The sequence below is a fragment of the Trichechus manatus genome, unplaced genomic scaffold, assembly GCF_000243295.1.
Source record: "Trichechus manatus latirostris isolate Lorelei unplaced genomic scaffold, TriManLat1.0 scaffold00088, whole genome shotgun sequence".
Taxonomy (NCBI): Eukaryota; Metazoa; Chordata; class Mammalia; order Sirenia; family Trichechidae; genus Trichechus; species Trichechus manatus.
In genome coordinates, this window is record NW_004444024.1 from 7,217,966 (window position 1) to 7,228,223 (window position 10,258).

At 43.0% G+C, this 10,258-nt stretch overlaps 1 protein-coding gene across 3 annotated transcripts in view; it reads right to left on the minus strand.

Moving 5' to 3' along the window:
* PAK1 (p21 (RAC1) activated kinase 1) overlaps nucleotides 1-6,247 on the minus strand; it is a 137,953-nt gene extending 131,706 nt beyond the window's left edge. For 2 of the 3 annotated variants that reach the window (XM_023736585.1, XM_023736582.1), the window contains exon 1: nucleotides 6,069-6,247. The gene's annotated coding sequence lies outside the window, so the exon portion shown is untranslated. Of the gene's footprint in view, nucleotides 1-5,321; nucleotides 5,858-6,068 lie in introns of those variants that run through there. The other variant, XM_023736584.1, reaches the window with a different exon arrangement.
* Nucleotides 6,248-10,258: the final 4,011 nt, after the last annotated feature.

Genomic DNA, 10,258 nt, shown 5'->3' on the forward strand with positions numbered 1-10,258 from the left:
ACTTGAAAGCTATGATTACCTTTCTCAAATGGGCATTCAATTGGGCCTAGAAAGCATACTACATTTTTCCAGTGAGTTCATTTTCCTAGTCATACTTTCTCTCCCCTCAGACTTCTCACTGCTCTTGCCCTTGGCTGACGAGTTTACCTTCAATGAGAAAACAGAAATCTTTGCAGAAGTACTCCATCTTCCCATTTCCAAATCTAGGAGTCTACCTGCATCTGCACCCAGCTTCTCCCTCTTCCCCCCACTTACAATGAAGGAAGTGTTCCTCCTCTTACCAAAAGCCATTCTCTCTTCTCCCTCAGCTCCTTCACTTAAACTCCCTCTCACCTGGAATGATCTCCTCTTTCAATTACATCAATTTTTCCCTTTCTATTAGATATATTCAGCCATTCAACTAATATTTGTTGAGTATCTACAGTGTAGCAGTACTAATCTAGTTGAATGAAACAAACAAAAGTCCTTGCCTTCATGGAGTTTATGATCTAATAGGAGAAGCAAAGAAATAAGCAAATAAATATACAATGTCAAATCCATAAAGAAAATTAAAAGAGTAGTAGTATGCGTGACTATAGGGGGTGGAAGAAGCACCAAGGCAGACAGGGATGTTATATAAGATAAGGTGATCAAGAAAGCCTTCTTTCAGGAAGACACACTTAAGATCCGAATGAAATAAGATAGCAAATCATAGTGATATCTGGAAGAAGAGCATTTTAAGCAAAGGGAGCAAAAAGTACAAATGCCCTGGATGAGAATGTACAGAGCATATTCAAAGAACAGCAAAAAGGCCAGTGAGAACAAGGAGAAATGTGGTAGAAGACCAAAATGAGAGATGTAGGCAGAAGACAAACTGTGTAGAGCCTTATAGGCCACAATAAGAAGTCTGGATTTTGAACCAAGTGTAGGTAGACACTGAAGAATTCTGAACAAGAAAGACATGATCAGATTTATGTTTTAAATAAACCATCTGGTTGCAAAGAAAAATAGGCTGCAGGGGAACAAAGGAGAAGCAGAGAGACCATTAAGAAGTTACTGAAATAATCAAGGTGAGAACTGCTGGCAGCTTGGATGGACAGCAGTGGGTAGAGAGTAGTCAGATATACTGCAAAGGCAGATATATTTTAAAGGTAGAGCCAAATGGCTTATTTAGAGATTGGCTGTAGGGTATGACAAAAATGGACAAATCAAAATGAGACCTAAATTTTTTATCTGGCCTGAGAAATACTGGGTGAATATAAACATGCTGTAGTGTCTCCTATTCAAACACACACACACACACACACACACACACACACACACACACGTATCCCTCCCTTAACTCCCACATCCTCCCCCAAACACCACCTATTTTTCACAGCAAAGCTTCTCAAAAGAACTGTATACATACTTACACTACCTCTACTTCCAAGCCTTCTGTCTGTCAACTAACACCCTATCATTTCACCAAAAGTAATCTTGTCTAGGTCACCAACCATTTCCACATTGCCAAATCAAATGATTACTTTTCTGTCCTCATCTTACTCAGTCCCTCAGCAGCATTCAATATAATTGACGACCCTTCTTTTTCAAATGTTCTACTAGCTTGGCTTCTGGAGAAGCACACTTACCTGGCTTTCCTTTTATCTCTTGTCTACTCCTATCTCCTTTCAGATTCCTCCTTCTCCAGTCATCCTCCAAATATCCAAGGGTAGGAACCTCCTCTCTTCAAACACTACACTCTCCCCCAGATGATCATCCATTCCTATGACTTTACACATCATCTATATGTTGATGAAGCCCAAGTTTCTATTTCTGGCCCAAACACCTCTCTTTCAGACTAACAACGTTCTATTAGACAACCCCACCTGCATTTCTCATCAATACCTCAAACCTAACATAACCAAAATGGAATTCTTGGTTTTCTCAGCATTAATCATGAGCATTAATCAGTTTTAATTATATTTGCTTACTTATTACACATTCCCCTCAAATAAACAGTAATCTTCACAAAGGAACAACTAAGTCTGTAGTGTTTACTAATGTATACCTAGCAACTCAACAGGGCTTGGCAAGGCAAGATTTACTAGACCTTGTCTCTTCCCTCAAAAAAACTCACAGACTGATGGAAGAGAGATATATAAATCACAATGACAATACAACATGGTAAGTACCACTATGAGTGGTGAGGCAAGCACACAGGTGCTACAAGAATCCAGAGGAGAGAGCCTTAATAGCCTACTAGTCAGGGAAGAGTTTCTTGAGAAGGTGACATCAGAGTTTATTTCTGCAGGATAACAACAATGATAGCTATTAAGTGCCTACTATATAATTATTTTTAAGCCTTATAAAAACCCTTCAAGGTAGGTATAAATATCTTCCATTTTATATGAAGCTCAGAATGATTAGCAGCCAGGTAGCTAGTAAGTGGTAAAACCAAGATTTGAACTGAGGTCACTCTTATTTTTAAACTCACCCCTCTATTTCTTTGCTACACCGCAAGGTTTCACTAAAAATAATCTCTCTTAGCTTATGTTGCTGTTATTGTTAAGTGCCATCGTAGTTTCCGAGTCATAGCAACCCCATGTGACAGAACAGAACTGCCCCACAGGGTTTTCTAGGTTGTAATCTTTATAGAAGTAGAGCACCAGGTCTTTCTCCCAAGAAGGAGCTGGGTGGGTTCAAACCCCCAACCTTTCCATTAGCAGCTGAATGCTTAACTGTTGCACCACCAGGGCTCCTTTCTTATCTTATAGCAGCCAACTACTATCTGTGTGATCTTAAAACAAGATTGAGCATGGGGCTCAATCACCAGTCCCTAAAGCTTTCTTTATCTAGTCTACTCCTTTTCCTTTACTCATTAAGGATTGAAGCTCAGTTTTAAACTAAGCAGTCAGCAACCCCAGGCATTTCTTTCAGGCTGCAACATCTGAACCTTTTTCAAGGCCTGAAAATGCATTCAGGAACAACTACAGCAATATTGCAGAGCACTTTACAGTTTATAAAACATTTTCATACTCATTATTCCATTTGATCCTCACCAACCCTATGAGATGTTAAATCCCCAATTTACTGAGGCCAATGGAAGTAGAACACCTAGCTTAGCTCCATCTGTTCTCTGGATGCTACAGCCCGCCAGAAATTGAATTTAAGAAAATGGAGGGGGGAGGAAAGAGAGGAAGAGATCAAATGACTCACAGGGAGCTCAACACCAAGCCACCAAAGTGGCCTGGAGCCAGAAGTTAACAGAGACCAAGTCTGCTTCCCTTCCAAGGTAATGAGTGTTTGTCCATTGCACAGCGACCTATCCCATGGAACTTTTCTTTTTTCTACCCAGCAGTACCTAGAGTCCAGCCCAAAAAACCCAAAACCAAACCCGTTGCCACTGAGTCGACTCCAACTCGTAATAACCCTATAGGACAGAGCAGAACTGCCCCATAGGGTTTCCAAGAAGCAGCTGGTGGATCTGAACTGCTGATCTTTTGGCTAGCAGCCGTAGCTCTTAACCACTGTGCCACCAGGGCCCCTCCAGCCCAAAAGGTGGGCAAAAAAGGGAATATAAGAAAACTCTTAAACTGGATGAAGGGACACAGGGAACCTGGGGTGTAAAGGGAAAGGGGGAGAGTGCTGATACATTGCGGGGATTGCAGCCAACGTCACAAAACAATTTGTGTATAAATTTTTGAATGAGAAACTAATTTGCGCTTTCACCTAAAGCATAATAAAATTTAAAAAAAGAAAAAGAAAACTCTTTGTTTACTATATGTACACATGGGGTTAGGAGATAACATGGTATAGAGAATAGATATCACCTTTAAAGAAGATTTGAATTTAGGTTCTAGCTCTGCCTCTGACTTGCTGAATCAAAAGTTCCCTCCTCTACATCACCACAGTCCTTTGTGCTTGCCTCTAAATACTTACCATATGAGGTCACAGGTACACTCTCTGACCTGCACGGGATAGAGGGCAATGACTGAGTCCCATTTCCATTTCTGTATCCCCAGCACCTGACACCATAACTAGCAAAGAGTGGATGGTTCGGAGAATGTTTGATGATGGACACATGCCTTATTCAAAGCTTTTTGTATAGATATACATCTCACATTCTAGCCTAGACAGTGAGCACCAGAAAAACCACAACTTTGTCATTCTCCATCTCTGCTTCCCCTCTCATTCACCTACTTTGGGGACACTACTCAAGAAAAATTTGCTGAGTAGAAATAAACCATTCCAAAAAGCAAGCCTGCAGAGTGGAAGAGAATGAACCTATATGGTCCACTTCCCAGACTGTATTCCTTCCCTTGACACTCCCCTCCACACCCACCCCTACACCCAAATAATCTCTATCTTATCAAGTCACCCTCTTCTTCAAAAGGCCACTGCTCATCTCCCCCAGGACTCCTTCTCTTTCCCAACTCCAACCCTGCTAATTCCTCCTAAGCTGCCACAGGCTTTCCCCTCTTCTTCCCTGGGCTCATGGGTCAACCTCCTTTCCTCAAAGCAATGCCTCAGAGCTGCCAAAGAGTGTTTGGTCCTCTCCCAGTCACTCATCTCACTAACGGGAGTTTGAGCCTCTGTCCAGCCCTACTGGACACTCTTGCTCTCCTCCCACTCTAGACCTCAAGCCTCTGACTTCCCATCTTAATTACTCCCTACTGCCGACTTGTTGGACCCCCAGGAAAAGAGGCTGGGGGACAAATCCAGAAAGGAGGATTGCTGGCACTTCGAGAGGACAGAATTTGGAGAAGAAATCTAAAAGCAAGGGAGTTAGGTAGGAAACAGAGCGTGTTCAGATCTCACAAACACCACAGCAAAAGATCTCTACAAACCAGTAACCTACTAATAATGAGAAAGCTTAACCATAAATTCTAAGAGGGAAAGAGAAGAAAGCCTAACCAAGAATAGAAGGACCCAAGAGAGGGAAGGAAAAACTGGCTATGAAGGAGAAGAGATAAGACAGGGGAAGTATAAGGGGTCAAGGAAGAAGGGAGAAAGTAGGGGGTGAGAGAATAGGTGAGTAGGAAGAAGGGCAGGAAAAATGATCAGGAGGAGAAAGTTGAAAGAGAAGTGGGGAGAGGAAGAAGAAGCAGGACCATGGAAAAACTAGGGTGAGGAGGGAAGTCCAAAATAATCTAGGTAGGTTAGTACCAGGCCTGACATGTGTTTCTCGGTCCCAGATAATCAAGAAGGAAGGAATTATAGTGATTAAGTCATTACACAGCCCCAAGGCTCATCATTAACTTGGCAGAGAAAGGAAGAGGCTCCAGAGAAGACAGCCTAGTTTAAAGCAGCTTTAAACACAATACTGAAGCGGGCAGTTTAGAGAAAAACCATTAACATACCTTGACCTGTTTCTTCAGAACGCCACTCCCTACATCCAACATTAGCATTCTCAGCCTCTGCCTTACCAGTGAAGTCACTGGGTCCTTAGCAAACAAGCAAGATGCATCCAAAAGGCTAGCTGGAAGACAGATTACCAAGGTCTGCTTCCCAATTTTGCCTCTGTCTCCTACAGCGTAAGGGGACATTCCTGAGACTCACTCCAGGGTTTTCACCTGCTCATCTTTCCAAGGCACTTTGACAGCCTGGGACAGCCAGAGTTACAAACAAGGTATCAAGCCCTTCGTTGCACAGATAAAGAAACTGAGGCCCACAAAGGCTGTCTGAACCAGTATCAGCCCCCAGTTCACTTAGTAGCTCACTTATAACATGCCCCCTTCCCCCACTCAGGACCCGAGAGAAAAGCTCCACAGTCCCAGCAGGCGAGCAGCTAAGCCAAGGCAGAGGTAAGGATCACCAGGCCACCAAGCAAAAGGGTAGTAGAAAATGAACGCGGATCCCGCGGCAGAGCAGTTCCCCAAAAGCGCAGCTTCCCCTTCACACCCCTCCCCGGCCAGAGCTCTGATGCCAGTGTAGGCCTAACCCTGGGTAGGATCATCTGAGGGTTCCACCCTCTGCCCCTTCTCTCATTTAGGGCCTCTTAAAAGAAGGGGAACGTAAGGAGGCTTAAAATTCCGGCCTCCCCGGAAGCTGGCGGAGACCCCCGGAGCACGCCCAGCTGGGCGCGGCCCAGGCAGGGCTGGCATTACCTGGTGGGGGGCGCCGGCCCCGGCATCCCTGGGGACTGCTTTCGTCGCAGAACCGCAGCTCTCCTGGCCAGCACGGCCGCGCAACACCGCGTCTCCACCGGCTCCGCTCGACTCGGCTGGGCCAGACTCCCGGCAACTGAGCCGCCCCAGCTCCCGCGGTGCAGCACGCTCGCGCCCTCGCAGAGCGGCAGCGAAGGCGCCGCGTCGGGGTTGGCGAAGCAGAAGGGGCGGGGGAAAAAGGGAGAGAAGGAGGCGGGAGGAAGTACCTTCCCACTCTTCAGCTATTCTCCGCTACCCGGTCTCCCAAACCAAACCCATTGCCGTCGATTCGATTCCGACTCCAGCAGGAGATAATTTCCCGCCGGAACCGGGCTTTCCAGGGCCTGTCAGCGTCCTGGGCGAGCCCCAGAGTCAAGGCAGAGAACCAGAGCTCCTCTGCGTCTTAGTTTCTGCGGTTGGCTCTGGCTCTGCACGAAGTCCTTTTCCAGGACTTCTGAAGTCAGACCTCCTATGATTTCTATCAGATTAGGCTTCAGTGAAAGCGATTCCCCACCCTCCCCTACTGTGTCCCACACCCCCAAAAGGTGCCAGGTTCTAATTCTCGTGCCCCAGGGAAAACACTAGGTAGGCCCTTATAGCTATTCCAAAGCAAAGTAAGCTCAGCAGCAGCTACCATTTAAGTGCTAATTGTATACCAGGTGCTTTACAAATATTATGTCTATCTCACATCAACCTTATGAAGAGGTACCATACTAATTCACATAAAACAAAACTGAGGTCCAGGGAGAACGTGGTTTCTTAAGCACCTACTGTGTCTCAGACACTGTGATGAGCCCTGAGCTGAACAGAACACACTGCAGGCACAACACATTCCAAATGCTCCCTGTTGTTTTTTTATTGTCATCTAATTGACTCATAGGGTTGCTATGAGTCAGAATCCACTTGAGGACAACTGGTTTGTTTGGTTTTTTTTAGTTGATTCAGACTCATGGTGACCCAAAATGTGTAGAGTAGAACTGCACTCCATAGGGTTTTCAAGGCTGTGACTTTTTGGAAGCAGATCCTCAGGCCTGTCTTCCAAGGCGCCTCTGGGTGGGTTTGAACCACCAACCTTTCAGTTAGTAGCCCAGTGCTTAACCATTTGTGCCACCCAGGGGCTCCTCAAATGCTCCCTGTTGTTGTTGTTATGTGCCATCGAGTAGGTTCTGACTCATAGCCACCCTACAGGACAGAGTAGAACTGCCCCATAGGGTTTCCAACGAGCGGCTGGTGGATTTGAACTGCTGACCTTTCAGTTAACAGCCAAGCTCTTAACCATTGCGCCACCAGGGCTCCAAATGCTTCCTAGGAGGTAGTATTATCTCACAGCCTGGCTTCCTCCATCTTCCCCTACCCCTTGAGGGAGATGGGAGGAGTCAGATTATGCAGGGTCTCTTCCAGGTCACAATTAGGAGTTTGGATTTTGTTATAAATTCAATAGGAAGGCTTTGGAAGATTTTGTAAAGCAAAATGACAAGATTTAATTTACGTTTTTAAAAGATCACTGACTACTGAATGAAGAATGGAGACTGGGGGAAGAATGGAAACAGGAAAACAATTAAGTAGATTCTTTCAGAGTTGCGGGCAAAAGATGATGGTAATGATTTGAACTAATAGAAGATGAGATGAAAAGAAACAACATCTAATAAAGATACAGTTCGCAAGGAGAAGCAGCACAACTTGGTGATGGGTGAGAGATGGCAGTGACTTCCCCAAGACTACACAGCTGGTAAATGGCTGAGTCATCTGAACCCTGGTTTGACTCCTAAGCCTGTGCTTTAGTTCTCTGTGCCATGTTGTCAGTCATCTCTATATCAACCACTGTTGATACAGACATAAAATCACTCTGTTAAATTGCTATAAAAGTTTTCTAAACACTTTCAATTTCTGTGCTTACTGCACAGCAGACTGGGACCAGTTTAGACCCTACTTTGAGTAGTGGTGATCTGGGGAACCCTCCACTAAACATAGTCCTGTTTGCAATGACTCTCTTACTACCTGGTACCCTGAGAAGAACACGATACTGTAAGCAAAGTCTGTCCACTACAGAACATAGTGGGAATATCATCTCCTTTAAGTACTTACTACTTCCAATAATTCAGTCTAAAGATGCATTAGCTTTTTACCCACTGAAATACCTTTGGCTGACATTGAGCTTAAGCAGCCAAAACCATCAGTCTGTTTCTTAAGAATAACATCATGCTAGGTCTCCTCCAGCCTTCCCATATGTCACCATTTCTTTGAAATTTAAAATGCAGGACTTTACTGTCATCCTCATTCAATTTCATCATGTTAGCTTCAGCCCATACTTTCAAGCTTTCTCTTTGCTATCTAGCATATTATTTTTCCCTTGCAGCCTTTGTTACTTTCAAATCTAATGTGTATGCCATGTCTTCAAACATTTATCAAACATCTACCATGTGCCCTTGCCTGTGCTAGGTTTTGGAGATTAAAGGATTAAAGATGACCTAGAAATGTCCTGGAATCCCTGGATGGTACAAACAGTTAATGCATTCAGCTGCTAAACCAAAGGTTGGAGGTTCAATTCCACCCAGAGGCACCTTAGAAGAAAAGGCCTAGTGATTTACTTCCCAAAAATCAGTCATTAAAAACACTATGAAACACAGTTCTACTCTGACACACATGGGATCACCATAAATTGAAATTGACTCAATGGCAACTGGATAGAAATGGCCTGTGTCTCTAGGAAATCACCACTAATAGGGGAAACTGCTACATATAAACTGTAAAAAGTGCTGCATTAGAAAACTTAAGCAAAGAAAATAAATAAGACAGAGTAGAAGAAACAATGAAACATCTATCTTTCCATGTTTTCAGCAGGAAAGATCAAATTCAGGCATCTTCTATTTTAGACTTAGTTCTCAAAAACCAAATGCTGCAGATGGAGGAAGGAGGAAGGGGGAGTCATGGCTTAGGGGACGCTGAGTTTCTGTTAAGGGTGATAGAAAAATTTGGAAATGGATAGTAGTGATGGTTGTACAACATGATGGATATAATTAATGTCACTGAACCGTACATGTAAAAAATGTTGAAATGGCAAATGTTTTGTTATATATATATTTTACCACAGTAAAACAAAATTGAGGCAAGGGGCCAAAATGCTGGTTTGGTTATAGAAGGCTGACTAGCTTGCTTATCCCACTCTTTCTTTCAGTGGTTGGTGGTCCTATAAGAAGCTTGACTATGCTTAGCTCCTTCTTATGAAAGACATGAAGTTACAGTATAATAGTAAAATGCCAGCAGCTTTATTTATTACTGAGGGCTAATAAGCTTATAATTAAGAAAGAAACTGTTAAAGAAATGAAAAAAGCAGAATCAAATAGGGTAGAAGGGACCATAAGAAAGAAATTAAATCCTAGAAACATCAAATGATTTGCCTAAGCTTACCCAACAAGTTAGCAGTTAACTTGTTTCAAGTGCAGTAACTCCTTGCATTTGTATAGCCCTTTGGTTTACAAAGTAAATAATTCACAAATTATTCTTCCAAACCACAGACCATGGCCAGCAATGCTTTGTCTATGTAGTTATCTTAGGTCTGACTAGGCCGTTTTAAGTCACTCCCTGGTTTCTGCAGGCATATGAGTTTGCAAGCCCTGGTAACACTATAAAGGCTAATGATCAATAATAATAAGTGAATATGGTTTATTTAGACACTACAGCTTTCAAACTAAGGGCTGATGTATGACTACTGTGATTGTAGTGCCTGTAGTGTTTGAAAATGATTGTTTTTATTTTATTCTTTTGTAGCTACAAATAATTTTAAGAACAACATATTTATTGAATGATAATTATAATCTTCTGACATCACCAGTTAAACGTAGTACTAAGTCAGTCAATGATGACGATTTTGGTTTTAAAACAGTCATCTAATATGCCATTCTTTCTTATAGCAATTAGACGGCAGGGCCAATTGCCTATTAAGGCCTCTGTAAGAAATAAGGTGGAGAATAAAATAAATAATAATAGCTTACAAAATACAGTCATTAAGGAAATAAAGCAAAAGAGGAACAGAAATGCAAAAAAAAAAAAAAAGTAGAATGTACCTAGTGGTAGTCAGTCATAAAGCAACTAATCATAAATCAAAATAGATTCGAAGTTCAAACAAGGCAAAGAAGCATAGAGAAGGGAGA